General features: G+C 37.1%; 1 long non-coding RNA gene across 1 annotated transcript in view; it reads left to right on the plus strand.

Annotated features, from left to right (window-relative positions):
- Positions 1-24,317, plus strand: part of LOC129621286 (uncharacterized) — a 37,604-nt gene extending 13,287 nt beyond the window's left edge. The window contains exon 2 of the long non-coding RNA XR_008699179.1: positions 23,681-24,317. This is a non-coding gene — a long non-coding RNA (uncharacterized LOC129621286). The remainder of the gene's footprint in view (positions 1-23,680) is intronic.
- The last annotated feature ends 3,657 nt before the right edge of the window (positions 24,318-27,974 follow it).

Below are 27,974 nucleotides of genomic sequence, written 5' to 3' on the forward strand. Positions count from 1 at the left end.
ATCAAAATGAATCCACCACAGTGGTTAGTGAGCTCTCTCTCTGGTGATATCTGAAGGTATTAGTCTAGGGCTCACAGCTATATAGGCAGGCAAATTTAGGTGTCAACAAAATAGAAATGACTGTAGACATGATACTTGAAATAACAACCAGAGAGAATTTGTAAAATTGTAAAGTTGAGTACCTCCACTTTTGAGATCTTAGACTTGACATTGTTCTCTGTGATCATAGCCTTCTTATTTCCCAATAACTTCACACTCTTAGTTCTTACTAAGAACTTACTAAGTTTTTACTCTTATTTACAGAAATTTCCCTTTTTTGTATTCCTCTGTTCACTGAGTGCTAACGTATTTGTGTAACGTATCATTCTCCTGATTTTCTGTTTCTGTCTGATCTGGGTCTTTAGTAGGTGTCTCCAGTGATACTCACATTATTCAGTGCTGGGGTAGCAGACTATTCTGGTTCACTCTCACTCTTTCTTCTATTTTATGGTGGTCTGCTGAGCATTGTTGAAGAAAGCTGTGAAATTGTGCTGCTTTTTGGTTACTGCTGTCATTTTTCTAATGTTGACTTGTATCCTTTTCTATTTAAAAATTATTTTATTCATCTCTTACTATTGATTATAGCAGCAGTTTTAAAACCTTTTTAGCCACCTTAAGAAGGATCCAGAAGAGGTGTTTATATTTAATATTTTTGAGAAAATTCAGTCCACTCGATGTGAAAGTTTTCAATTTCCTTTCCCTATATTTCAATTTTTTCTTCACTCATTCTCTACTTGTATATTAAAGAAGCAACTCTCTTCCTTTATAAAACTATTTGCCTTACTTTGCTTTTAGTCATTCACTCACTTTTTGTTTAATACCAAATATTGTTTTATTAATAATCATTTTTCTTTTGAATTTTCAGTCATTCTCATAGACTCATTCTTTCTTCTCAGTATGTTAAGAACTCTTATAAACAGTAAATCTTTCCTCTGAACTTCTTAAATTGTAATTTCTATTTTCATCTATAGATTTCTTTATGCTCTATTTGCTGTATCTGCTCTCTTACTATTTTAGTCCCCTAAAATCTTCCTACTTCTTACCTTTTCTCCCCCTTTACTTACCTATTCAGATGTTATCAATGACTTCCTCACTTTTAAAACCAATATTAATTCTTATTATTAGTAACCCTCTTTTTTTCCCTGGCTTGTCAGGAGCTTTCTTTTTCTTGACACTCGACCCTTCTTCAGTTTTCCTGACACTTTATCTATTTTCCCTCCTGTTTCTTTGTTTAATTTGTTTATCTCTTCTCACTCTTTAGTTGTTTTTATAAAGGGAATTCTCCAAGGTTGGATTCTTTCCTCTCATTTTCCCTTCTCTCTCTGGAAACTCATTTACTCTAACAGTTTATAGACTTGCCTTAGTTTGGAGGGCCTTCAAATATTCAAATATTCCTCTCTAGCATCTCATCAATATGCTGACTTCTAACATATTGTTAAATATATTTTTTCTTATTTTTTTTAATTTCTCAAAAATATTATTCATTTCCTTTGATGTTGTTTCTTCTAGGCTTTACCATTTCCTCATTTAAGTTTGTTCAGTTATGTTTATGTTTCATTCTGTTTTCCCTGTGTTCTTCAGATGGGACAACTTGTGTTGATCTATATTTAAGTTTGTTGACTCTTTTTTCTTTTGGTTGTTAAGCTCAACCAGTGAATTTTTAATTTAAATTACAATTTTCAGGTATTTAGTTTTCATTTCATGTTTTAAAATAATTTCCATTTCTTTGAGTCTGTGTCTACTCATTCATTATGGGTATATTTATTCTTTGTACAAAATTTTAATAGCTGTTTAAAATTCTTGAGTGCTAAGTCTAACATCTGAACCATGATTGGTTTGGTTTCTATTCATTGTTTTGATTTGTTTTGTTTTCCTTGACCCTGGGGCACATTTCCTGTTTCTCTATTTGTGATTTTTATTTTACACTTGACATAGTGAATGATACATCTCTATTTATATTTCTCTGAAAAGTGTTGTTTTTTTTCTATTCAGTGATTTAATTATTGGATGATCACTTTCAACTTGTGTAGGATTTATTTTACACCTTGTTAGTACAGGTTTATGAAAAGTCCAAGTTGTTTCCCAGTTCTGTATATCCTGGCAGAACTCGCATCTAAACTTTTTCTCCTGAAGATCTTTGGTTTTAAGATTTGTTATTGAATGCTAAAAGTAGGCTGTACTTTATGGTGTGGTTCTTACTCTTAAGGTACAAGCTTTCTAATGTCTCATTGTTCAGGGGGTTAAATATTAACCTTTCCATTAGGGTTGACTTGAACTCCAGTGTCCCCTTGTGCTTCTTGTTCTCTCATATATTTCTTCACTCTTAACCTGTAGCAGATGCACTCTGATAAACTTTAGTCTTTCCATGTGTATGTGCAGCCCATTCTTCAGCCAAGGACCATGTGGGAGCCCCACATGAAATTCTGTGTCCCATTATATCTACAGGTCCCTTGTCCCACAAATTCTTGCCACTCCCCTGCTGCCATGAATTCTAATCTTTATCCTTAGCTCAGTGGAATTGCTGTACTCTGCTTGGCCTCCAGCTCATAGTGTTGTGATTGGGAGTTTGTCCTCAGCCAGAGAGAGGGCAATTATAGTTTCCCAAATGAGCTTCCCATCTCAGGAATCATAGGATTGAACTGACTATTGTTAGTGCCCAAGAAGAGTTGTGTGTATTTTTGTAATTCTATAATTTTACGAAAGGAGGCAGTTTATAGGTAAAGGGCTACTTTGATAACAGTTATTCCATCAAGCCAGAAGTCTTGAAACCTTAAAATATTTTTTTGATTCCTTTCTTATATTCAGGCTTCCAGTCCAAACTAAATCTTTTGTTCTTTCTTCTCAAAGCTGTTTATGTCTATTCCAATCATTTCTGTGATCACTGCCTACCATCCTGAGACCATGATTTGCCCAAATTTCTGTGATGTCTGTATCTTTCTAACTAGTCTCTCACAACTCATATAACTTTAATTATCTCATTTGTTTATATAAGTTATTTACTAATTACTTAATCTGTACTCTTTAATAAGAAAACTCAAATGATCTCTATATGATATTATAGCTTTATCTACCACTATTCCCACATATTACTATTCCCTCACAGTAATCCAAGTCTATGCCCTGACCAGTAATGCTGAAAAGCTGAAGTTGAATGGTTCTATAAAGACCTACAAGACCTTCTAAAACTAACACACAGAAAAGATGTCCTTTTCATTATAGGGGACTGGAATGCAAAATTAGGAAGTCAAGAAATACCTAGAGTAACAGGCAAATTTAGCCTTGGAGTACAGAATGAAGCAGGGCAAAGGCTAATAGAGTTTTGCCAAGAGAACATACTGGTAATAGCAAACACCTTCTTCCAACAACACAAGAGAAGACTCTACACATGGAAATCACCAGATGGTCAATACCTAAATAAAATTGATTATATTCTTTGCAGCCAAAGATGGAGAAGCTCTATACAGTCAGAAAAATCAAGACTGGGAGCTGACTCTGGCTCAGATCATGAACTCCTTATTGTGAAATTCAGACTTAAATTGAAGAAAGTAGGGAAAACCACTAGACCATTCAGGTATGACCTAAATCAAACCCCTTATAATTATACAGTGGAAGTGAGAAATAGATTTAAGGGACTAGATCTGATAGACAGAGTGCCTGATGAACTATGGATGGAGGTTCGTGACAATGTACAGGAGGCAGGGATCAAGACCATCCCCAAGAAAAAGAAATGCAAAAAACCAAAATGGCTGTCTGAGAAGGCCTTAGAAATATATGTGAAAAGAAGAGAAGCAAAAAGCAAAGAAGAAAAGGAAAGATATTCCCATTTGAATGCAGAGTACCAAAGAATACCATGGAAATATAAGAAAGACTTCTTAAATGATCAGTGCAAAGAAATAGGGCAAAAAAATAGAATGGGAAAGACTAGAGATTTCTTCAAGAATATTAGAGATACCAAGGGAACATTCCAGGCAAAGATGGGCACAATAAAGGACAGAAATAGTATGGACCTAACAGAAGCCAAAGATATTAAGAAGAGGTAGCAAGAATACACAGAAGAACTATACAAAAAAAGATCTTCATGACCCAGATAACCATGATGGTGTGATTACTCACCTAGAGCCAGACATCATGGAATGTGAAGTCAAGTGGGCCTTAGGAAGCATCACTACGAACAAAGCTATTGAAGGTGATGGAATTCCAGCTGAGCTATTTCAAATCCTAAAAGATGATGCCGTGAAAGTGCTGCACTAAATATTCCAGCAAATTTGAAAAGCTTGGCAGTGGCCACAGGACTGGAAAAGGTCAGTTTTCATTCCAATCCCAAAGAAAGGCAATGTCAAAGAATGCTCAAACTACCACACAACTGCACTCATCTCACACGCTAGCAAAGTAATGCTCAAAATTCTCCAAGCCAGGCTTCAGCAATACAGGAACCGTGAAATTCCAGATGTTCAAGCTGGTTTTAGAAAAGGCAGAGGAACCAGAGATCAAATTGCCAACATCCGCTGGATCACAGAAAATGCAAGAAAGTTCCAGAAAAACATCTACTTCTGCTTGATTGACTATGCCAAAGCCTTTAACTGTGTGGATCACAATAAACTGTGTAAAATTCTGAAAGAGATGGGAATCCCAGACCACCTGACCTGCCTCTTGAGAAATCTGTATGCAGGTCAGGAAGCAACAGTTAGAACTGGACATGGAACAACAGACTGGTTCCAAATCAGGAAAGGAATACGTCAAGGCTGTATATTGTCACCCTGTTATTTAACTTATATGCAGAGTGCATCATGAGAAACACTGGGCTGGATGAAGCACAGGCTGGAATCAAGATTGCCAGGAGAAATATCAATAACCTCAGATATGTAGGTGACACCACCCTTATGGCAGAAAGCAAAGAAGAACTAAAGAGCACCTTGAAAATGAAAGAGGAGAGTGAAAAGTTGGATTAAAATTCAATATTCAGAAAGCTAAGTTCATGGCATCTGGTCCCTTCACTTCATGACAAATAAATGGGAAGCAATGGAAATAGTGACACACTTTATTTTCTTGGGCTCCAAAATCACTGCAGATGGTGACTGCAGCCATGAAATTAAAAGACACTTGCTCCTTGGAAGAAAAGTTATGACCAACAAAGATAGCATATTAAAAAGCAGAGACATTACTTTGCCAACAAAGGTCTGTCTAGTCAAGGCTATGGTTTTTGCAGTAGTCATGTACGGATGTGAGAGTTGGAATGTAAAGAAAGCTGAACACCAAAGAATTGATGCTTTTGAACTGTGGTGTTGGAGAAGACTCTTGAGAGTCCCTTGGACTGTAAGGAGATCCAGCCAATCCATCCTAAAGGAAATCAGTCCTGAATATTCATTGGGAGGACTGATGCTGAAGCTGAAACTCCAATACTTTGGCCACCTGATGCGAAGAACCTACTCATTTGAAAAGACTCTGATGCTGGGAAAGAAGAAGGCAGGAGGAGAAAGGGACGACAGAGGATGAGATGGTTGGATGGCATCACTGGCTCAGTGGACATGAGTCTGAGTAAACTCCAGGAGTTGTTGATGGACTGGGAGACCTGGCATGCTGCAGTCCATGGGATCGCAAAGAGTCAGACATGACTGAGAGACTGATATGAACTGAACTGACTGATTCTCTCATATATACCATAGTTACTAGCATACCTATAAGTGTAATTCCTTAAGTTTCCTTATGTTGTTTATCTTATGTAGAATGCTTTGAGTCTTCAAAATTATTTTTTTCAACTAACATTTATTAAGTGCCTTAGGCATGCCAGACACCATTTTAATTTATAAAATTATAAGACTGAACAAAGTAGGTTCTGTCACATTATGGAACTTAAAATTTAGTGGAGAAGATAGAAATTTAACAAAAAATTCACATAAATATTAATTATGCCTGTGTTAGCAACAGTAGAGAGGCACACTGTCTTAAAGTGTACTTGCTATGCAGCCTTATCATAGACTTTAGAATTCATTTACCCAGAATATTATATTTGAGTATATAAGCTGTTGTAAAGTAAGCTGGATAAAATGCATATGGAAGATATCTTTCTAGGCAGAAAGAGCAACTTGAGAGAAAAACCCAAGGAAGGAAACAACAAGATTTTGTAGGAACTGAAAGTAATCAGTGGTCTAGAGTGCAGTGACAAGTAAGTGATGAGTAATGGGACTGGTAAATTACCATAGTGTCAAATGATCATTTCTCCGTAGGTTATAATGGCACTTTGGGATTTTATTCTAAGAGCAAAGAGAAGCCTGCAGGGAACCTCAAAGCTGTCACCCAGTTTTCTAACAGGCACTGGGACTGTTAGACAACCTCTCTCTCCACTCTTCAAACTGTTACTCCTGTAGGTGGAATTTTAGTGGCACAAAGAGCTTGCAAGTGATCATAGATTCTGCTTATATTGCTCTGGTCCTTATAATTGACAGAATGCCAGCATTTGTGGACATGAGCATGTAACAATGCAGAATTATGGGACTGTTCATCTTTCTTTTAATTCTTACCTACTTAACATAGTCATACAAACTGATTTGCCTTCTGGCCTACAAAGTTGTTAGTTGTTTTAAGTAGAGAGGTATTATTAGAATCACATTTTATTAAGATATCCCTTACTGAACATAGGGGAAATTTTTGAAGGGGCAGAAGGCAAGAATGAAAGAAACTAATACAATTATGTAAAATTTAAAAATAAAATAAAATTAAAAAAAATAAATAAAACAACCATCAAAAAAAAAAAAAAAAAAAGAAAGATAGAGGTTTAGGTAAGATGCTTGAGTGCAGGTTAGAATGCCTGCCCAGGTGGCTCAGTGGTAAAGAATCTGCCTGCCAATGCAGGGAGACACAAGAGATGTGTGTGTGATCCCTGGGTCAGGAAGATCCCATGGAGGAGGAAATGGCAACCCCCTCCAAAATTCTTGCCAGGAAAATTCCATGGACAGAGGAACCTTGTGGGCTGCAGTCCATAGGATTGCAAAGATTTGGACACAACTAAACACAGTATATTATATATATATATATATATATATATACATATATATATATATATAAAAATATATATATAATGTATACTGCTGCTACTGCTAAGTCGCTTCAGTCGTGTCCGACTCTGTGTGACCCCATAGACGGCAGCCCACCAGGCTCCCCCAACCTTGGGATTCTCCAGGCAAGAACACGAGTGGGTTGCCATTTCCTTCTCGAGTGCATGAAAGTGAAAAGTGAAAGTGAAGTTGCTCAGTTGTGTCCGACTCTTAGCTACCCCATGGACAGCAGCGCACCAGGCTCCTCTGTCCATGGGATTTTCCAGGCAAGAGTACTGGAGTGGGGTGCCATTGCCCTCTCCGATATATGATTATATCTGTGTGTATGATGTATATGTGTGTGTATATGCACACACAAACATATATATATATATATATATATATATATATGTTTGTATATATACACTGAACTTAGCGGAAATTTTTGAAGCCACAGGAACAAGAATGAAAGATAGAAGGTTAGTTAAGATGCTTGAGTGCAGGCTAGATAGGATGTGCAGCTTTGGATAGAATGTTTGCTGTGGAAAGAACTAGGACAAGGGATTCATTTACATTGCATTATTTCCTTCTTTTTATCACCTTTCTAAAATGTTTCTATTTTCTTCTATCTCCATTTACAAATCATCTTCTTATGTTTCAGTAACCTATATTTACTTATTTCACCTTGTAGGTAGAATTCCTTAGAGAAATACTTTGTGTTTTATTTAACTTCTTATCTGCTATGTTATCTAGGACAGTGACTACATTCATTCATTTCTTCATTTATAGATACTTTGCTCTTAGCATGTTTCAGGTTATTTAAGCACAGTAGAGTAACTGCCAAGAAAAAAGACATAATCTCCACTTTTGTAGAGTGTCTCATCTCATAAAGGCATTTATCTGATAATAATGCAAACTAATTCTAACTATAAGTATAATGGACACCATGGGCTGGTGCACTGGGACGACCCAGAGGGATGGTATGGGGAGGGAAAAGGGAGGAGGGTTCAGGATGGGGAACACATGTATACCTGTGGCAGATTCATTTTGATATTTGGCAAAACTAATACAATTATGTAAAGTTTAAAAATAAAATAAAATTAAAAAAAAAAGAAAAAAAAATCTACAAACGTGATGGTATGGAAGCATATAAAAGGAGCAGCTTCCTATTGAGCTGAGATATGGAGGAAGAATTAGCTTTAAACAAGGGAAAGAGAGAGGACATTTCAGGCAGAGAGAAGATGTGTTGATCTGGTGAACAATTAGCTGCATCTGAGCAATAGAAAGAAGGCAACATAGTTGGAACTCAGAGAAGGGGATGTAAGGTAAAACTGGGACAGTAGGCCACTTCTAGCCAATTTAGGGCCTTATAAATCATGTTAAGATTTTAGTCTTTCAAAAAGTCTACAAATAATAAGTGCTAGAGAGAGTATGGAGAGAAAGGAACCATCCTACACTATTGGTGGGAATGTAAATTGGTACAGTCACTATGGAGAACAGTATGGAGGTTCCTTAAAATCTAAAAATAGAGTTATCATATGATCCTGAAATCTGATTTTGGGGTATATATCTGTAAAAACAGCAACTCTTAATTAGAAAAGATATATGCATCTCAGTGTTCATAGCAGTGCTACTTACGATAGCTAAGACATGGAAGCAACCAAAATGTCTATCAACAAATGAATGGATTAAGATGTGATACACACAATGGAATATTACTCAGCTATAAAAAATGAAATAATGTCACTTGGAGAAACATGGATGGATCTAGAGCTTATCACCCTAAGTGAAGTAAGTCAGATAGAAAAAGATAAATATCATTTGATAACACTTAAGTGCAAAATAGTGAAAAAGCTGGCTTAAAGCTCAACATTCAGAAAACTAAGATCATGGCATCTGGTCCCATCACTTCATGGGAAATAGATGGGGAAACAGTGGAAACAGTGTCAGACTTTATTTTTTGGGCTCCAAAATCACTGCAGATGGTGACTGCAGCCATGAAATTAAAAGATGCTTACTCCTTGGAAGGAAAGTTATGACCAACCTAGATAGCATATTCAAAAGCAGAGACATTACTTTGCCAACAAAGGTCCATCTATTCAAGGCTATGGTTTTTCCAGTGGTCATGTATGGATGTAAGAGTTAGACTGTGAAGAAAACTGAGCGCCAAAGAATTGATACTTTTGAAGTGTGGTGTTGGAGAAGACTCTTGAGAGTCCCTTGGACTGCAAGGAGGTCCAACCAGTCCATCCTAAAGGAGATCAGACCTTTAGAACAGCATTGGAAGGACTGATGCTAAAGCTGAAACTCCAACACTTTGGCCACCTCATGCAAAAAGTTGACTCATTGGAAAAGACCCTGATGCTGGGAGGGATTGGGGGCAGGACGAGAAGGGGATGACAGAGGATGAGATGGCTGGATGGCATCACTGACTCGATGGACATGAATTTGAGTGAACTCCGGGAGTTGGTGATGGACAGGGAGGCCTGGCATGCTGCAATTCATGGGGTTGCAAAGAGTTGGACATGACTGAGCAACTGAACTGAACTGAACCGAAGTGCAAAATCTAAAAAAAATGACACAAATGAAATTACAAAACAGAAACAGATTCATTTACATATAAAGCAAACTTATGGTTACCAATGGTAAATGTAGGGCGGGATCAATTGGGAATTTAGGGTAAAGAGACACACTATTATTTATAAAATAGATAAATAACAAGGACTGACTGTATAGAACAGGAACTATATTCAATATCTTGTAATAACTTACAATGGAAAAAAATTTGGAAAAGAATATATAACTGAATCACTTTGTACATATGAAGAACTGTAAATCAACTATATTTCCATAAAAAATAAAAAATTTAGTCTTTATCCTATTAGTATGTAATATGTCTGAACGCCGAAGAATTGATGCTTTTGAACTGTGGTGTTGGAGAAGACTCTTGAGAGTCCCTTGGACTGCAAGAAGATCCAACCAGTCCATTCTGAAGGAGATCAGCCCTGGGATTTCTTTGGAAGGAATGATGCTAAAGCTGAAACTCCAGTACTTTGGCCACCTCATGCGAAGAGTTGACTCATTGGAAAAGACTCTTATGCTGGGAGGGATTGGGGGCAGGAGGAGAAGGGGACGACAGAGTATGAGATGGCTGGATGGCATCACTGACTCGATGGACGTGAGTCTGGGTGAACTCTGGGAGTTGGTGATGGACAGGGAGGCCTGGCGTGCTGCGATTCATGGGGTCGCAAAGAGTCAGACACGACTGAGCGACTGATCTGATCTGATGTTTCTAATAGTTATTTACTTAAAGAACAAATCTAAATATTTTAGTAAGCAATGAGGATAGAAATAACATGGGAAAGAAAGATTAACTAGTTGAGATTTGGGGAATTAGATTGAATTAGAAATAGGACCCATGATGTAAGGTGGTAAGAAGGTAGGCAGTGTTTGAAGTTCAGGGTTTGAAAATAGAGCAGAGATTGGTAGTGAGAAAAATGAAGACTGTCAAGAAGCTATAATTGTTAAACACAGATGACTACTAGTGCTATTGGGCAGTGAAGTTGAAGGATATTTGCATAAACTAAATTCAGGGTTTCACTTTTCTCCATCGTTATTTTATGTATTATGACTGTAAATGGCACGTCAGGTGTCCTCAAGAATTTTCCATGGTTTGGTAATTCTCTTGGAGGATTCACAGAACCCAAGATAGAGTTTATACTCACAGCTACATTTTATTACAGCAAAAGGGCTTAAAAAATCATCACAGGGAAAGGTGCATGGGTCAAAGTCTCAGTGTAATCAGATGTAAGTTTATAAAGAGTCCTCTTTTATTAGAGTCACAGAGGGTGACATTTAGCTCCCCAGCACTGAGTTGTGATGACTGTTTGAAATGTTGTCCATCACGGAAACTCATTAGATGCAGTGTCAAGGATTTTGACTGGGGCTGGGCATTTTGTCACCTTCTACTTAGACTATACCAAATTTCTAATCTCCCAGGCGTGAAGTGTATATTCAGCTTAAACCACATTTTTTAAACAGAGTTTAGGCATGGTGAGTGACTCATCAGTTCTCAAAATGGTGGAGAAATCCCCTTCAAATCCAAGCTCCCAGATGCCAGTCAAGGGCCAACCTTGCAAGCAAAACTTTCTAAGCTCTGCACAGTGGTGATAATAGAATTTGTAGATCATCCTTTGTTTCCTAATTCTTTGTGCTAATTTATTATTTATATAATATATTCTGCAGCAACCTATTAATTGTATGTGTAGCTTTCATTTGATTTATACATGGTGTCACAGACTCTTGACTTTTTGTACTTTTGAGTTATCTTATTTTTTTCACTTCTTTTCTAACAGTGATCTTGTTTCAGGACAGACTTGGCTAAGCTTGGATTTTGTGGAATTCTATCTTGTGCTCCATTCGTCTAATCTCTTCTCTAGTCATTACATATTGATCTCATGCCATATCTATGTTTCTTTGAAGGTTAATGGGAAAATCATTTGGAATATCTTTTTATATAAGGTAATTTACCTTCCTAACAATGCATAAATCTACCAAGAGTCTACAATGTTTCTGATTGGTCTTAGAAGATAATATTAATGAGAAGTTGTAAAATTAATTAAAGCTCATAAAGATTTATTATTAGTTAAAATAATTCTAGTGTGAAAATGTGTTATTCAATAACAGCTTACACTGTAAAGAAACGTACACATATTTTTTTTTTTTTGTCTTTACTGGACCAGTCTTGCATTTGCTGTGTGTTGAGTTCCCATACTAATAGAAATTGCTAAGAAGGTTGTGGTGACCAGAATTGTGGTGCAACATACTGTTGTTTGGCTGTGTTCTTGCTATATTTTAACAGAAGAATTTGTATGTTATCCTATCTTTTGTATTAGTCCATACTCAAAGCCAAGAATTGTTTTTCTTATTCCTAGAAATTGTTTCTATTCTCTGAGCCCATTCAAAACGTGTTCCAAGGACCAGTGGTACTGGAATTACCTGGGAGTTTGTTAGAAACACAGAACCTTAGGCCTAGCCCCAGACCTGCTGAATAAGAATCTGTTTGAGTGGATTGTGTGTGCCACGAGCCTGAAGCTAGCATGGATGACTTGTGCTGCCACGATCTCTTTTATTCAGGTTATCTGAAAATGTTAGAATTCTGTCACTTATAGCTGAGTGAGCCCAGTCTAATATAAAAATTAACCAGATAAGAGGAAACTGAGGTCACCTACTTCCTGTGACCCTCCTAGTCCTAGGTTCATGTCTGCTTCCGTTTGTACTTTATCCTTGAGGAAACCTGAGTCCAGCACTCACTGCTGCTTGGGTCGCTGCTGTGTGACTGAGGGTCTCAGAGACTCCCTGCTGGCATCAGATAACCTAGGATCACCACAATTCACTTTTCCAGTGAAATAATCCATTCATTGAATTAGAAAGGAGAAGACAAGATGATGGAGTAGAAGGGCTTGAGTTCACCTTCTCTCAGAGAAACACAAAATCACACCTAACTACTGAACGGCTGTCTACAAAACAGACTGGAACCTACCAAAAAAGATATTCTACATCCAAAGACAAAGAAGAAGGCATAGCAAGATGGTAGGAGAGGCACTTTCACAACATAATCAAATCCGGTATCCACCAAGTGGCCTACCCACAAACTGGAAAATAATGATCTCACAGAGGTTTTCACACAGGATTGAGAATTCTGAGTCCCCATATCAGGGTCTCCAGCCTGAGGGTCTGGCTGAGGAGGAGCCCCCACAGCATGTGGCTTTGAAGGGCAGTGGGTCTTGTGTGCAGGAGCTCCACATGACTAGGGGGAACACAGACTCCGCTCTGGGAGGATACGCCCAAGATTTCATGTGCCCTGGGACTCAGGCAAAGCAGTGACTCTGGAGGAGCCTGGGCAGGGCCAGGCCTACCTGAAGGTCTTGGAGGGCCTCCAATATAAAATACAAAATTAAATTAAAAAATAATAATCTGCTTTTCACCAAGATCCCCAGTTGATCCATACACATATTTTAAATTTGGGAAGTGTTGTTCTAAATTCTGCCATTATCCTTGTCTTCTTATGCTCCATTGTCAACCTGTGCCTATTTCATCTGGTCATGCTGGGAATAATTAGCATGTTAGTCAGGGAATTAAAAAGGTCTGTGAACTAATGAATTGGTTATGCCTGAAAAATTCTGTAAATTGCCTTAATTTGGGGAGTGTTGCTGCAGCATCAACTATAAATAAATCTATTGTCTCTCTCATAATGTTGTTTGCACTCAGAGCTCTAGGCAACTGCATGAAAAATGCCTTTAGCATAGTATCATCAACCCCAACACTGAGGCCCCCTAGCTAAAAGTCTGCCAGCTTCACCTCTGTCAATTTTAGGCAAGCAGCTGGGCCATTGATGTTGTTGCTGTTTTTTAGTTTTTTATTGGAGTATAATTGATTTACAATGTTGTGTTAGTTTTAGGTGTACAGAAAAGTGATATATACATATATATATATTTCCATTATAGGCTATTGCAAGGTAGTGAATATAGTTCCCTGTGCTGTATGGTCAGTCCTTATTGTTCATCTATTTTGTGTATAGTTGTGTGCATATACTAGTGTATTTCTCTCAATCCCAAACTCCTGATTTGTCTCTCTTCCTGCTTTTCTCCTTTGGTAACAGATAAGATTGTTCTCTATGACTGTATGTTTCTATTTTGTAAGTAAGTTCACTGATAACACTTTTTTAGATTCCACAAATAAGTCGTATCATATATTTGTCTTTCTCTGACTTTCTTCACCTAGCATGATTATCTCTAGATCAATCCATGTCACTGCAAATGGCATTATTTCATTCTTTTTTATGGTTGAGTATGGGCCATTATTTAAACTGGAATTTTTTCTAATTTTTTTTCTCCCTTTTCTTCATCAGTAGCTGCTTGTGCCCAGATTCCAGGACAGGAGTTCAGTTCAGCTCAGTCACTCAGTCATGTCTGACTCTCTGCGACCGTATGAATCGCAGCACGCCAGGCTTCCCTGTCCATCACAACTTCCAGAGTTCACCCAAACTCATGTCCATCGAGTCGGTGATGCCATCCAGCCATCTTATCCTCTGTCGTCCCCTTCTCCTCCTGCCCCCAATCCCTCCCAGCATCAGGGTCTTTTCCAATAAATCAACTCTTCGCATGAGGTGGCCAAAGTATTGGAGTTTCAGCTTTAGCATCAGTTCTTCCAAAGAACACCCAGGACTGATCTCCTTTACAATGGACTTGTTGGATCTCCTTGCAGTCCAAGGGACTCTCAAGAGTCTTCCCCAACACCACAGTTCAAAAGCATCAATTCTTTGGCACTCAGCTTTCTTCACAGTCCAACTTTCACATCCAAACATGACCACTGGAAAAACCATAGCCTTGATTAGAAGGACCTTTGTTGGCAAAGTAATGTCTCTGCTTTTCAATATGCTATCAGGTTGGTCATAACTTTCCTTCCAAGGAGTAAGTGTCTTTTAATTTCATGGCTGCAATCACCATCTGCAGTTATTTTGGAGCCCCAAAAAAATAAAGTCTGACACTGTTTCCACTGTTTCCCCATCTATTCCCCATGAAGTGATGGGACCGGATGCCACGATCTTAGTTTTCTGAATGTTGAGCTTTAAGCCAACTTTCACTTTCATCAAGAGACTTTTTACCAGGACAGAAAAAGGAGGGCCTAATGTCTTAGGAAATTTCATGATGTTCTTAGCTGTGTCCACAAAATATATTCTGCTCAAGAATAAGGAGTAAAAAGTTATTCCTCTCTCCCAGTTCCACAGTTGGGCAACCTGCCTGCATCTCTGATTTTTTTTGCCTTTATAAAAAACCTCTTTTTGTTTCTTTTTCTCTTTAATTCTTCTATTTTGAGCCACTTGTTGCTTCCCTTAGCTAATTCAACTTAAGCTTTGTACTTCTCTTTTAGATTTTAAGTTTTAGTGGCTCAAATTTTTCACAACCAAAATTCTTGATTACATAAAATTATTACCCTCCCAATTAAAATGCAAATAATTATGAGAAAGTAATTTATTAACATAGAAATCAAGGTTCATATAAATTATAATTTAAACTCTGAATATTATTATTCAGGGTTTTATACAAAGATGTTAATTAACATTGGAATTTGATCTGCATATTGAAGAAATTTACTTATTAAAATAGAATTCATAAGTATTGAGTTGATTTATACTGGAGGGAAATATTCTGTTTAATGATTTGAATTCTATTTCTAAGATAAACAGTTTTACTGTTCTCTAACTATCGCACAATTGCAAACATCTCACGCGCTGGTAAAGTAATGCTCAAAATTCTCCAAGCCAGGCTTCAGCAATACGTGAACCATGAACTTCCAGCTGTTCAAGCTGGTTTTAGAAAAGGCAGAGGAACCAGAGATCAAATTGCCAACATCCGCTGGATCATGGAAAAAGCAAGAGAGTTCCAGAAAAACATCTATTTCTGCTTTATTGACTATGCCAAAGCCTTTGACTGTGTGGATTATAACAAATTGTGGAAAATTCTGAAAGAGATGAGAATATCAGACCACCTGACCTGCCTCTTGAGAAACCTATATGCAGGTCAGGAAGCAACAGTTAGAACTGGACATGGAACAAGAGACTGGTTCCAAATAGGAAAAGGAGTACATCAAGGCTGTATATTGTCACCCTGCTTATTTAACTTCTATGCAGAGTACATCATGAGAAACACTGGGCTGGAAGAAGCACAAGCTGGAATCAAGATTGCGGGGAGAAATATCAATAACCTCAGATATGCAGATGACACCACCCTTATGGCAGAAAGTGAAGAGGAACTAAAAAGCCTCTTGATGAAAGTGAAAGAGAAGAGTGAAAAAGTTGCCTTAAAGCTCAACATTCAGAAAACGAAGATCATGGCATCTTGTCCCATCACTTTGAAATGTTGTTGAATCACACAAAGACGCCGGGATTCTTGGCCCCCGGAAGAGAAGAATTCAATCCAAGGCCAGAGACGAGGCTTGATTGCTCAGAGCTTTTGTGTAATAAAGTTTTATTAAAGTATAAAGGAGATAGAGAAAGCTTCTGACATAGGCATCAGAAGGGGGCAGAAAGAGTACCCCTCTGCTAGTCTTCAGCTGGATGTTATATAGTCACTGCTGCTGAGTCACTTCAGTCGTATCCGACTCTGTGCGACCCTATAGACAGCAGCCCACCAGGCTCCCCCATCCCTGGGATTCTCCAGGCAAGAACACTGGAGTGGGTTGCCATTTCCTTCTCCAATGCATGAAAGTGAAAAGTGAAAGGGAAGTCGCTCAGTCATGTCCAACCCTCAGCGACCCCATGGCCTGTAGCCTACCAGGCTCCTCCATCCATGTGATTTTTGAGGCAAGAGTACTGGAGTGGGGTGCCATTGCCTTCTCCGTATATATTCACTAGCAGTCTGTTAATGAAAGAAAGGAATGTCTTAAAACTCAGAATGGCACCAGGCCCCTCACCCATAAGATGCATTTTGGGATAATCTTGGCATCAAATGGTTCATCCTGGGCCATAAAATGATTAACTTGAATCTTGAAGAAGGGCAGACCAGCATACAAATAGTTTCATTTACATAGATTAGGGGAACAATATCTGAGTATAACTTACTGGTTTGTCAAGTAGGTTCTGAGCCAAGAGGGGGAACCGACTTGAAGACAGAGTTTGGGGTAAATGAATAGTATATTAGCATAGCTTAAGACAAACATTTCCATAATAAAAAGGCATTGGTTATCTCTAGGTTTGAGAATAGTTAACTTCAGGTGAAACCAGTTGTCATTATGGCAACACAGTATTTTAAGAGAAACCTCCTTTTAAATTGTATAGAGAAGGAAAAAATATCCCTAGTTTGTTTCTTCTGCCACTTAAGAGAGATAAAAATGTCTGACACTTGCAGGCTATTTCCTCCTTTTGGAGACCCCTGGCCTTCCTGCCTGTTACCCTCTTAACTTCATGGGAAATAGATGGGGAAACAGTGGAAACAATGTCAGACTTTATTTTTTGGGGCTCTAAAATCATGGCAGATGGTGACTGCAGCCATGAAAATAAAAGACTCTTACTCCTTGGAAGGAAAGTTATGACCAACCTAGATAGCATATTCAAAAGCAGAGACATTACTTTGCCAACAAAGGTCCGTCTAGTCAAGGCTATGGTTTTTCCAGTGGTCATGTATGGATGTGAGAGTTGGACTGTGAAGAAGGCTGAGCACCAAAGAATTGATGCTTTTGAACTGTGGTGTTGGAGAAGACTCTTGAGAGTCCCTTGGACTGCAAGGAGATCCAACAAGTCCATTGTAAAGGAGATCAGTCCTGGGTGTTCTTTGGAAGGACTGATGCTGAAGCTGAAACTCCAGTACTTTGGCCACCTCATGCGAAGAGTTGACTCATTGGAAAAGACTCTTATGCTGGGAGGGATTGGGGGCAGGAGGAGAAGGGGACGACAGAGGATGAGCTGGCTGGATGGCATCATGACTCAATGGACATGAGTTTGGGTGAACTCTGGGAGTTGGTGATGGACAGGGAGGCCTGCTGGTGTGCTGCGATTTATGGGGTCGCAAAGATTCAGACACGACTGAGCAACTGAACTGGACTGAACTGAAGACTAGGTGAATATATGCAAAGTGATGGTATTACAATAACTGAAAGAATGGATGGGTCTGATTTTTTCCACCATGAATTTAGTCTATTCTCTAAATAGCAGAGTACTTTTTGTTACTTCTTTCCCTTAAAATGCTGTTTTATTAAGTGAGAATAAACTGGATCTACTTAGTGTAATTTTGCTGAAGTCATTAGTCCTAGCCCTAAGCTTCATATTATCTAAAATTTGTTATGAGTATTCAATGAAATTGGAAAAAAAAATGTTTAACTCCAGTGAGTCCCTTATATTCAGATCTTCAAATTGCAAACTTTGAAAGATGTGAACCTGCATTCAGATGTCCAGTCATGTAAGTTAGTTCATGTGTCTGATGTTCATTGTCACATGTGTGTACCCTTTACAAGTGGTTGTGCTTTTGTGTACTTTAACATGCAGTGCTGTATAGAGTACAGTAGTATAGTATCTTTGTTTCAAGCTCAGGATGTCCAGAAGCAAGCATAAGAACAGTGGTGATGTAGCTGGTGTCACTATTCATGACATAGGAAATGGCAAGGGGATTTTCTTTATTTGAGGAGGCATTGTTAGTTTTTGAGGCACAGGACCTGAATGTAGAGAGTACATGAAGGTTGCAGCAGCCATTCAGAATTCAGGCCAGTGTTATCATGTCATCGAAGACAAGAAAAAAAGAGTTACTACTCAGACATCATTGGATAATTTTCTCAAGAGGCTAGATAGAATAGAATCCAGCAAGGGAACCAGAACCTGTTTCATCAAGGTCAGATATGAGTGAAATTGCAACTTGCCCTCTGTCTGCTACTGCTGACAGTCCTTCAGCTCTACCATCTCCCACCTCCTCTCCCTCCTCCAGTCAGTTCAGTTCAGTTCAGTTCAGTCGCTCAGTCGTGTCTGACTCTTTAGGACCTCATGAATCGCAGCACGCCAGGCCTCCCTGTCCAACACCAACTCCCGGAGTTCACTGAGACTCACATCCATTGAGTCAGTGATGCCATCCAGCCATCTCATCCTCTGTCATCCCCTTCTCCTCCTTCCTCCAAACCCTCCCAGCATCAAAGTCTTTTCCAATGAGCCAACTCTTCCCATGGGGTGGCCAACATACTGGAGTTTCAGCTTTAGCATCATCCCTTCCAAAGAAATCCCAGGGCTGATCTCCTTCAGAATAGACTGGTTGGATCTCCTTGCTGTCCAAGGGACTCTCAAGAGTCTTCTTCAGCACCACAGTTCAAAAGCATCAATTCTTCAGCACTCAGCCTTCTTCACAGTCCAACTCTCACATCCATACATGACCACAGGAAAAACCATAACCTTGACTAGATGGACCTTTTTTGGCAAGGTAATGTCTCTGGTTTTGAATATGCTATCTTGACATAGAGTTCCTACAACTCTTATAATTTCCTATGTTATAGGAGCATGTGACACAGAGCCCTTAAATCCCTTGAAATTTTCTGAGTGATAGGAATTTTTGATTGCTGTTCTAGTGAAGCAATTCTTTGTGGGATCCTGCCTTGGGGCTGATCACCAAAAAGATTATGTTGTGATTAAGCTTCATTTGTGATGTTCAAACCAGGAAAAAGTGGATGAAGTGAGTCCAAGTGACCACAGTGATTTCTTAGGCCATGCAAACATGGCTTCATACTTCAGCCACTTAAATTCTTTTTATAAATATAGAACCCTAGGTCCCACTCTATACTTCCTCAAACTGTACATCTTGGAGTGGTTCTCTTAATGTTCATGTCTCTAGAAGACATGAGTCTACAGATCTATGAATTCAGAAATGATTGCCAAGTTCCCTAGTTAGTACCTACTGTATCACGATTTCTCCAACTAAAACTGCATAAAGTTAGGTTTTGACATATTATTATATGTGCTTACCATTGAGTATATACCATGATATATTTTTCCAGGCATTACTTTCATAATTCAGAATAGAAGTATCATGGTTACAAATGTGCAGACTTTACAAAGGAGTATATTGCTGAGTTACTTACTGTAGGTTAGGGCTCCACATTCACTTAGAGCATTTCTCATTAAATGTTAAATATATTAAAATAAACAGGCAAAATGCTATAAACTTCCAATGTGTGGTAGTGTGATGTCATATGTATGTACATGTGAAAAACACACATGAATATTTATTGTTTCAGATATGTTCTCAGTAACTCTTCCTCTTCTCTGTTCAGAGAAGAGGTCCTGCACTATGACTTGAGCAGTGGTACTTAAAAAGATGGGAATACCAGACCACCTGACCTACCTCCTGAGAAATCTGTATGCAAGTCAAGAAGCAACAGTTAGAACTGGACATGGAACAACAGACTGGTTCCAAGTACGGAAAGGAGTATGTCAAGGCTGTATATTGTCCCCTGCTTATTTAACTTATATGCAGGGTATATCATGAGAAATGCTGAACTGGATGAACCCCAGCTGGAATCAAGATTACTAGGAGAAATATCAATAACCTCAGATAAGCAGATGACACCACCCTTATGGCAGAAAGTGAAGAAGAATTAAAGAGCCTCTTGATGAAAGCAAAAGAGGAGAGTGAAAAAATTGGCTGAAAGCTCAACATTCAGAAAACTAAGATCATGGCATCCAGTCCCGTCATTTCATGGCAAATTGATGGGGAAACAGTGGAAACAGTGACAGACTACTTTTTTGGGCTCCAAAAATCACTGCAGATGGTGACTGTAGCCATGAAATTAGAAGACGCTTACTCCTTGGAAGGAAAGTTATGGCCAACCTAGACAGCATATTCAAAAGCAGAGACATTACTTTGCCAACAAAGGTCCTTCTACTCTGAGCTATGGTTTTTCCAGTAGTCATGTATGGATTTGAGAGTTGGACTATAAAGAAAGCTGAGTGCCAAAGAATTGATGCTTTTGAACTGTGGTGTTGGAGAACACTCTTGAGAGTCACTTGGACAGTAGGAGATCCAACCAGTCCCTTCTAAAGGAGATCAGTCCTGGGTGTTCTTTGGAAGGACTGATGCTGAAGCTGAAACTCCGGTACTTTGGCCACCTGATGCGAAGAACTGACTCACTAGAAAAAACTGATGCTGGGAAAGATTGAAGGTGGGAGGAGAAGGGCATGACAGAGGATGAGATGGTTGGATGGCATCACTGAGTCAACAGACATGAGTTTGAGTAAACTCCGGAGTTGGTGTTGGACAGGGAAGCCTGGTGTGCTGCAGTCCATGCAGTCTCAAAGAGTCAGACATGACTGAGTGACTGAACTGAACTGAACTGGACCTAACCCATGAAGAATTTGTATTCCTTCAAATATTTCAAGTGTGGAACACATTTAGTTAAATCAGTCAGCCTATTTTCCCTGGAATTAAGACTGGAAAGTGCAGAGAAGTCTGTCTGGTTGGTGATTAAGAGTGTAGATAGAAATATCCAGGAATGTAACAGAAGCAGTTAATGGTAAAGTCAAAGATTTACCATTACTGAGCAAACTCAGTCCAAAGAAACCCAAGACCCAAGAGCATCTGAATCACCAATGACAAAAGAGACTCAGTACCTCAACATCAATACTTACGAAGAGAAGTGAGAGAGAACGCTGCTAGCGGTGTCACTGACAAAACCTCCATGAGAAGTGTGGATGTAGAGGGAGATATCAGGATGGCCGAGCATTAGGTGAGAGCTGCTGTGTACCCTTTCAGTAAACCCCTATTATTAATCCAATCTTTCTCTTCATTTTAACTCAAAAGTATTTAACAAACACATGCACACTTTCTAATATAAAACAAGATATAAAAAACATGAAGCCTTAAGCTAAGATCATACTTAGCCTTCGGCTAAGATCATACTAATGTTATATCATTACCAATCTGTATCCTGTTTCCCTGAGATCAGGTGGGTGATATCAAGGGAGGTGATTGACTCTAAGGGACTGAGGAAATGTTTTATGGTGCTGGAATTTTTCTGTATTTTTGTAGTGATGGTTATATAGCTGTGTGTAATTCCCCAAATCTATCAACTTATACACTTAAAATAGGTGGATTTTATCTAGTGTAAATTATACGTCAGTCAGTTCAGTTGCTCAGTCATGTCTGACTGTTTGCAACCCCATGGACTGCAGCATGCCAGGTTTCCCTGTCCATCACCAACTCCCAGAGCTTGCTCAAACTCATGCCCATCAAGCTGGTGATACCATCCAACCATCTCATCCTCTCTTGTCCCCTTTTTCTCCTGCCTTCAATCTTTCCAGCATCAGGGTCTTTCCCAATAAGTCAGTTCTTCCCATCAGGTGGCCAAAGTATTGGCGCTTCAGCTTCAGCATCAGTCCTTCCAATGAATATTCAGGACTGATTTCCTTTAGCATTGACTGGTGATCTCCTTGTAGTCAAAGGACTCTCAAGAGTGTTCTCCAACCCACAGTTCAAAAGCATCAATTCTTTGGCACTTAGCTTTCTTTATGGTCCAACTCTCACATCCATACATGACTACTGGAAAACCATAGCTTTGAGTAGAAGGAACTTTGTTGGCAAAATAATATCTCTGCCTTTTCATATGCTTCAGTGTCACTGACAAAAACTCCATGAGAGGTATGGATGTACCTCAATAATGCTGTAAATAAGAAAAAGAGGATAAAGAACCCCTTTACCTTTAGTAAAGTAAAAGTTTGGAACAGATGTTTGTTATTGGAAGGGCTAGTTACACCTTAACTCTTGAAGAGGAAGGATATTTCAAATTATTGGTTGAAAAAAATTGTATACAACCTAATAACATAAGTATCTTATGGAATTTATACCTCAGGTAATTTGTGAAGGAGACTGAATTCTTTTAGGAGTACAACTCCAAGAAGGATCAAGTAATCTGCTTGAGGTTATAGAAAGAAAGAGATGAAGAAACAATAAAACAAACAAAAATTCTTTGAGTTAAAAGTAATTTGGGAAACAAATACTTTTTTCTGATTCTCTGGTAGATTAGTTAAAATAAAGTTATTTACCTTCTCATTAACTGGAGATAAGTAGAATTTCAATTTCCAAACTTCAATATTTCAGAACTACCTAGCACATTATATGTGTTATTGACTCCATTTCACAGGTTAAGTTATAGTTTCTGTTTCATGATTCCCTCCTTTCTTGCCAGGACTCAAAATTAGCTGTACAGATACTGCAAATTTCAGTCTAGCTGATATATAGGCCAGTAAGTGCATTTAAAAATAGCAAATGGTCAAATCTGACCTTTGGATTCCAACAACTGAGGGGTAATTGTACTGAAATCATTACTCTTCCAGGGAGAAAAAGCATTCTGAACATTGACCCCCTGCTTAACTAAAATGGGGTTATTTTTTCCTTATCTGGTGACTCTTTTGACACTTTGATGCTAAGTGTCATTACTTCTGTCTGGCCTGTGGATTACTGAACTCTATGTAAATGTGATTGAATAACCTGAACCTGTCATGAAATATTTATAACTTTTTTGTTTTTTGAATATTTTGAAATTTACTTGTAACTATATTATTAATGAAATGGCCTATATAGAAGATGCCACAGTATATCATATTTATTTTGTACAAGTACAGTTTTTCTGATACAAGTGTATATTTTCAATCTTTTTATGGAATTTAGGTTATATCCAGTGGAATGTCAGATACGTGGTCAACCATGTGGGTATCATCTTTTATAAGGCTTAAATGTTTTGAACTAAAATTTAAGAACAAAACTGAGTCAGAGTATGAGAAATATGTACAAAGAATAAGTTAATATTTAGTCAATAATAACATATGTTGTTAAGTTATAGTAATGATATTCAATAATAATAGCAATAATTTATTCAATGCCTAGTTATGTACTAAGCATATATATATTAATGACATTTTACTTTCTAGTTCAAAGAAATTTTCCTCATTCTTATTTACATATCTTATTATTTGTGTATCATATATATATATATGTCAGGTATTTGTATATGCTATGAACTGCGTGTATCCCCCTGAAATTCAGATGTTGAAGCCCTAATTACCAATGTAATTGTCTTTGCAGGTGGAGCCTTTGAGATGTAGTGAAGGTTAGATTAGGTCACGAAGGTGGGATTCTTGTAAAAAGAGAGACGGGGATCTCTCTTCCTTCATCCAAGCACCAACGGAAGGATACATAAGGATGTGAGGGGAAGACAAGCCTCTGCAAATCAGGAAGAGGCCCTTACCAGACCCCTAACCTGTGAGCACCTTGATTTTGGACTTTCCAGCCTCTGAAACTGTGAGAAATAAACTCATAGTTGTTTAAACTACCCAATATGTCATATTTTGTTACAGCAGCATAAATTAACTAGAACAGTATATGTATATTTGATAGCTATTTTTATTGAGTACTTTCTATGTGCTGAGGCAGAAATCTAAATGTTTTACATGTAGTACCATATTTCATTTTTACCACAAATAGATGGAATAGGTGCTGTTATATCATTCAATGGTAATGAGAAGGAAACTGAGGCATAGAGGATTAATTGGCTTCTCAAATTCACCAAGCCAGTTGAACTCAGATAACTATTCCAGATCTTAATATCTTTGCCACCTGTCATATTTGGCTAAAAAAAATGATAGTTATGTCATTGAAAGGAAAATGTAAAAGTAATTATTTAAATTTCAAAAATAAAGCTTCCTATATAATTCCTTTTAAATTTTGGCTATGTTTGCATTTGTTAAGGAACCATTTTTATTTTTAGGTTGTACACTCATCTTTTACAATAAATATTTCACAGTTTATCTAAATGTACATTGCAATGAAATTCTTTCTAATAGGATAGCATTTTCCTTGCTCAATATTCTCTTATTACTGTTACCTAAGAACACTAAAAAGAGCAGCAATTCCTTAACTCTAAGCGTGTATCCAAGGAGTGCCGTATTATTTCCATATTCAGCAACTAGTGATATATGATCATTATTCCATTATAAACAATAATCAGCTCTTAGCTTAAATTAGTCTTAGCATCTTGATTGTGAAAGTGAAAGTTGCTCAGTCATGTCTGACTCTTTGTGACCTTATGGCTGCTCAAAATATGACTAGTTCTTTTCTGTTGTAGAATGTAAGATGTAGAAATTTCAATTGCATAAAATATTTTATTAATGATAAAAGCAGAGGTTCAAGCAGATAGTCATGTTTGGAAGTGATATCAGATGTGTAAACAGAATTACTAAAATATATAATTGAATGTCCCTTTGGGAGAATGCTTAGCTGTCAATCGTTCATGATTCTTACCTTGATACTTATTTTGTGTCATAACTGATTTTGTTTGGGAAATTTCTTTCTTGTAAGGAAAAAACCTTTTGATGCTGATAAAAGGCTTAAGTGAAAGGAGGGAAACATTTGTGAATCAATGAGTCTATTTCTTTACACTTTTAGCTGTCAAGATTAGTCTTGTTTACCTAAACTTTTAGCAAATGTGATTGTACTTATTGAGACTCTTTCCTTAGTGTTAAGGTGGAAACTTAAAACATCAAGATGTACTTATAAAATACAAATACAATTTGTAAAGAAATGCTACCAAGCAAAAATCTAAACTGTACAAAGTTCATGAAAATTCTAAATATTCTTAAGACATTGTATCTTAAAAAAAAAAAAAGACATTGTATCTTAACATTGCATAGTTTGAAACATGGTACTCGTATTTTAAATCTGGCTGTACTAAAGAGTAAAAATTTACTAAAGGGAGCTGTATTGGAAAAATATTTGATTTTAATTTTGTTAAGAAAAGAATAAAATAAGAATAGCAAACTAAATAGAATTAGTTATACTAAAATTATTTCTACAATGTAGAACTTAGAGCAGTTACTAATAAAACAAAATGTAATGATACTCTGAAATTTTCTTTTACATATTGTTTCAACCTATTTTCCAATAGCAAGTTTAAAATACTGTCAAATAATTATTAAGCAAGTAATGACTAGTTTAGTTACAATGACAAATTGCTTAAATAGGATAATATGCTACAGTTTTAAGAAATATGGCCTAAAGCAGCCAAGAGCAAGTGAACTGACTCCTTTCGCAGGAGTGCAATATGCACTCCTGCAATATGAAACAATGACGTTCATTTTCTTTTTGCTTTCTTTAGACCAAGAAAAGACCCTCTGGAATTTAGCAGAATAGGTTCTCTTATAAATGCTAAACTTATAGATGAAAATTTCCCTAAATAGCTGGAACCATGTCTTACTTATCTTTGTATTTAATGATTCAGGTAGTTCCTGACATTCAGTAAATTCATGTGGAATAATTGAAATAAAACTGCATCATAGTACTATACTAAACCTTATTTTAAAAAGAGAATTATGTAATAATGGAAAATTGCTATTGGAAAATTTCTTATCTTTGAAAAGTATATAAATCTTGTATTCTGCTGATTTTGACTCAGCTGGCAACAGCAAGGCAAAAGTTAATCAATATAAGAAGCAGCTAAATACTACATCATCCTATCCCTGAATATATGTTTTTCTTGCTTACGCATCTGTGGACTTTTGAAATGGTGATGGGTCTGTATTTCTGCATACCTTAAGATTTGTGTTAACCATTCCCTTTTCTACTTTTGTTAGGTATGTAACCCTGATTTACTAATTAGACCAGTAATTACCATGGAAATTTACTACATCTCTTTGTTAGGAACAGTTTAGGGGGAAGACAGAGTGTATCAAGTGTCTGCATTTCTTGTAATTCACGTCAACTTTTCCTCTAAAATATATATTTTAAGTGAATCTGGTACAAGATAGGAATAGATAGAAAATTCAGATATATTTAAAGAGGAGGCACAGTTTGCTTCCAGAGTCTTCAAGAAAGGAACAATGTCTATGCCTTGAAGGGCAGCTATGAGTATAGTAGAAGGGTTTTACACTTTCTTCCAGGCTCAATCATTCATGCATTTAGTTGTGTTTCTATGTTTTCAGAATGTTTATCAAGAGATGTGTCTAAAATGATAGGTCACAGAATTAAACAGGCAAGTGTTTTAAACCTAAAAGTTTTCAAGATTGTCCTTAGAGTAATACTTAACTAGATCATTAAAATCCTACCACATAATAATTAAATGTTAATTAAAAACAGACAATGACTTTTTAATTAAATTATCAGTGACTTAAAAAAACAATTTTGAGGAGTATGAGTACTTTAATTTCTGTTGGGAATGTAAATTGTTACAATATTTGTATTTATCTGTGTTTGGAGGCTGACTGTGTATAAATAACTGTGCAAATATTCATGCTCTTCAAAATAGAAATCCTACCGTTAGAAATTTTTCAATGAAATTAGAGGCTGCCATGCTATTATAAAACTATTAAAAATAAAGTGTGAAGCATGTTTAAAGGCATGGGGAAAATGCTAACAATATGATATTAAGTATAAAAATATAGTATGATTAAATTCTAGTTAAAATATTACTAAATTTTATTCAAAACATATAAGGAGATACTAATTTTGGGAGTGATAATATTACAGGAATTTCAAGTCCATCTATGTTGTTGAAAATGGCAACATTTCATTCTTTTTAATGACTGAGTAGTATTCCATTATGTGTATATTACCATATCTTCTTTATTTATTCATCTTTTGATGGATACTTAGATTGCTTCATATTTTGGAAATTGTAAATAGTACTGCTATGTTATCTTTTTTACATGGAGTGTATGTGTCTTTTCAAATTATTAATACTGTTTTTGTTTTTACAGATAAATAACCAGTAGTGGAGTTCTATTTATAGTGTTTTGAAAAACCTCCATGCTGTTTTTCACAGTAGTTTCACCAATTTACATTCCTACCAGCAGTGTATGAGGATTCCCTTTTCTCCACATTCTCTCAAACTTTTATTATTAGTTGACTTTTTGATGATAGCCATTCTGACAAGAGTGAGATAATATCTCATTGTGGTTTTATTTTGCATTTCTCTGATGATTAATGATGTTTAGCATCTTTTCATGTGCTGATTAGCCCTCTATGTATTCTTTGGGAAAATGTCAGTGGAGGACTTCTGCCCATTTTTTAAATTGGGTTGTTTGTTTTTTTTTTTGATGTTGAGTTGTTTATATATTTTGGATATTAATTCCTTACTTTTTGTATCAATTGAAATTATTTTCTTCCATTCCATAAGTTGTCTTTTTGTTTTGTCAGTGGTTTACTCTGCTGTACAAAAGCTTTTAAGTTTAATTAGGTCCCATTTGTTTATCTTTGCTTTTATTTCTTTTGCCTTGGGAGATATCTAAAAAATAGTGCTGTGATTTATATCAGGAGTGTTCTGCCTATGTTTTCTTCTAGGAGTTTCATGGTTTCTGGTCTTACATTTAGATCTTTAATCCATTTT

This window comes from Bubalus kerabau, chromosome 10 (assembly GCF_029407905.1).
Source record: "Bubalus kerabau isolate K-KA32 ecotype Philippines breed swamp buffalo chromosome 10, PCC_UOA_SB_1v2, whole genome shotgun sequence".
Taxonomy (NCBI): Eukaryota; Metazoa; Chordata; class Mammalia; order Artiodactyla; family Bovidae; genus Bubalus; species Bubalus kerabau.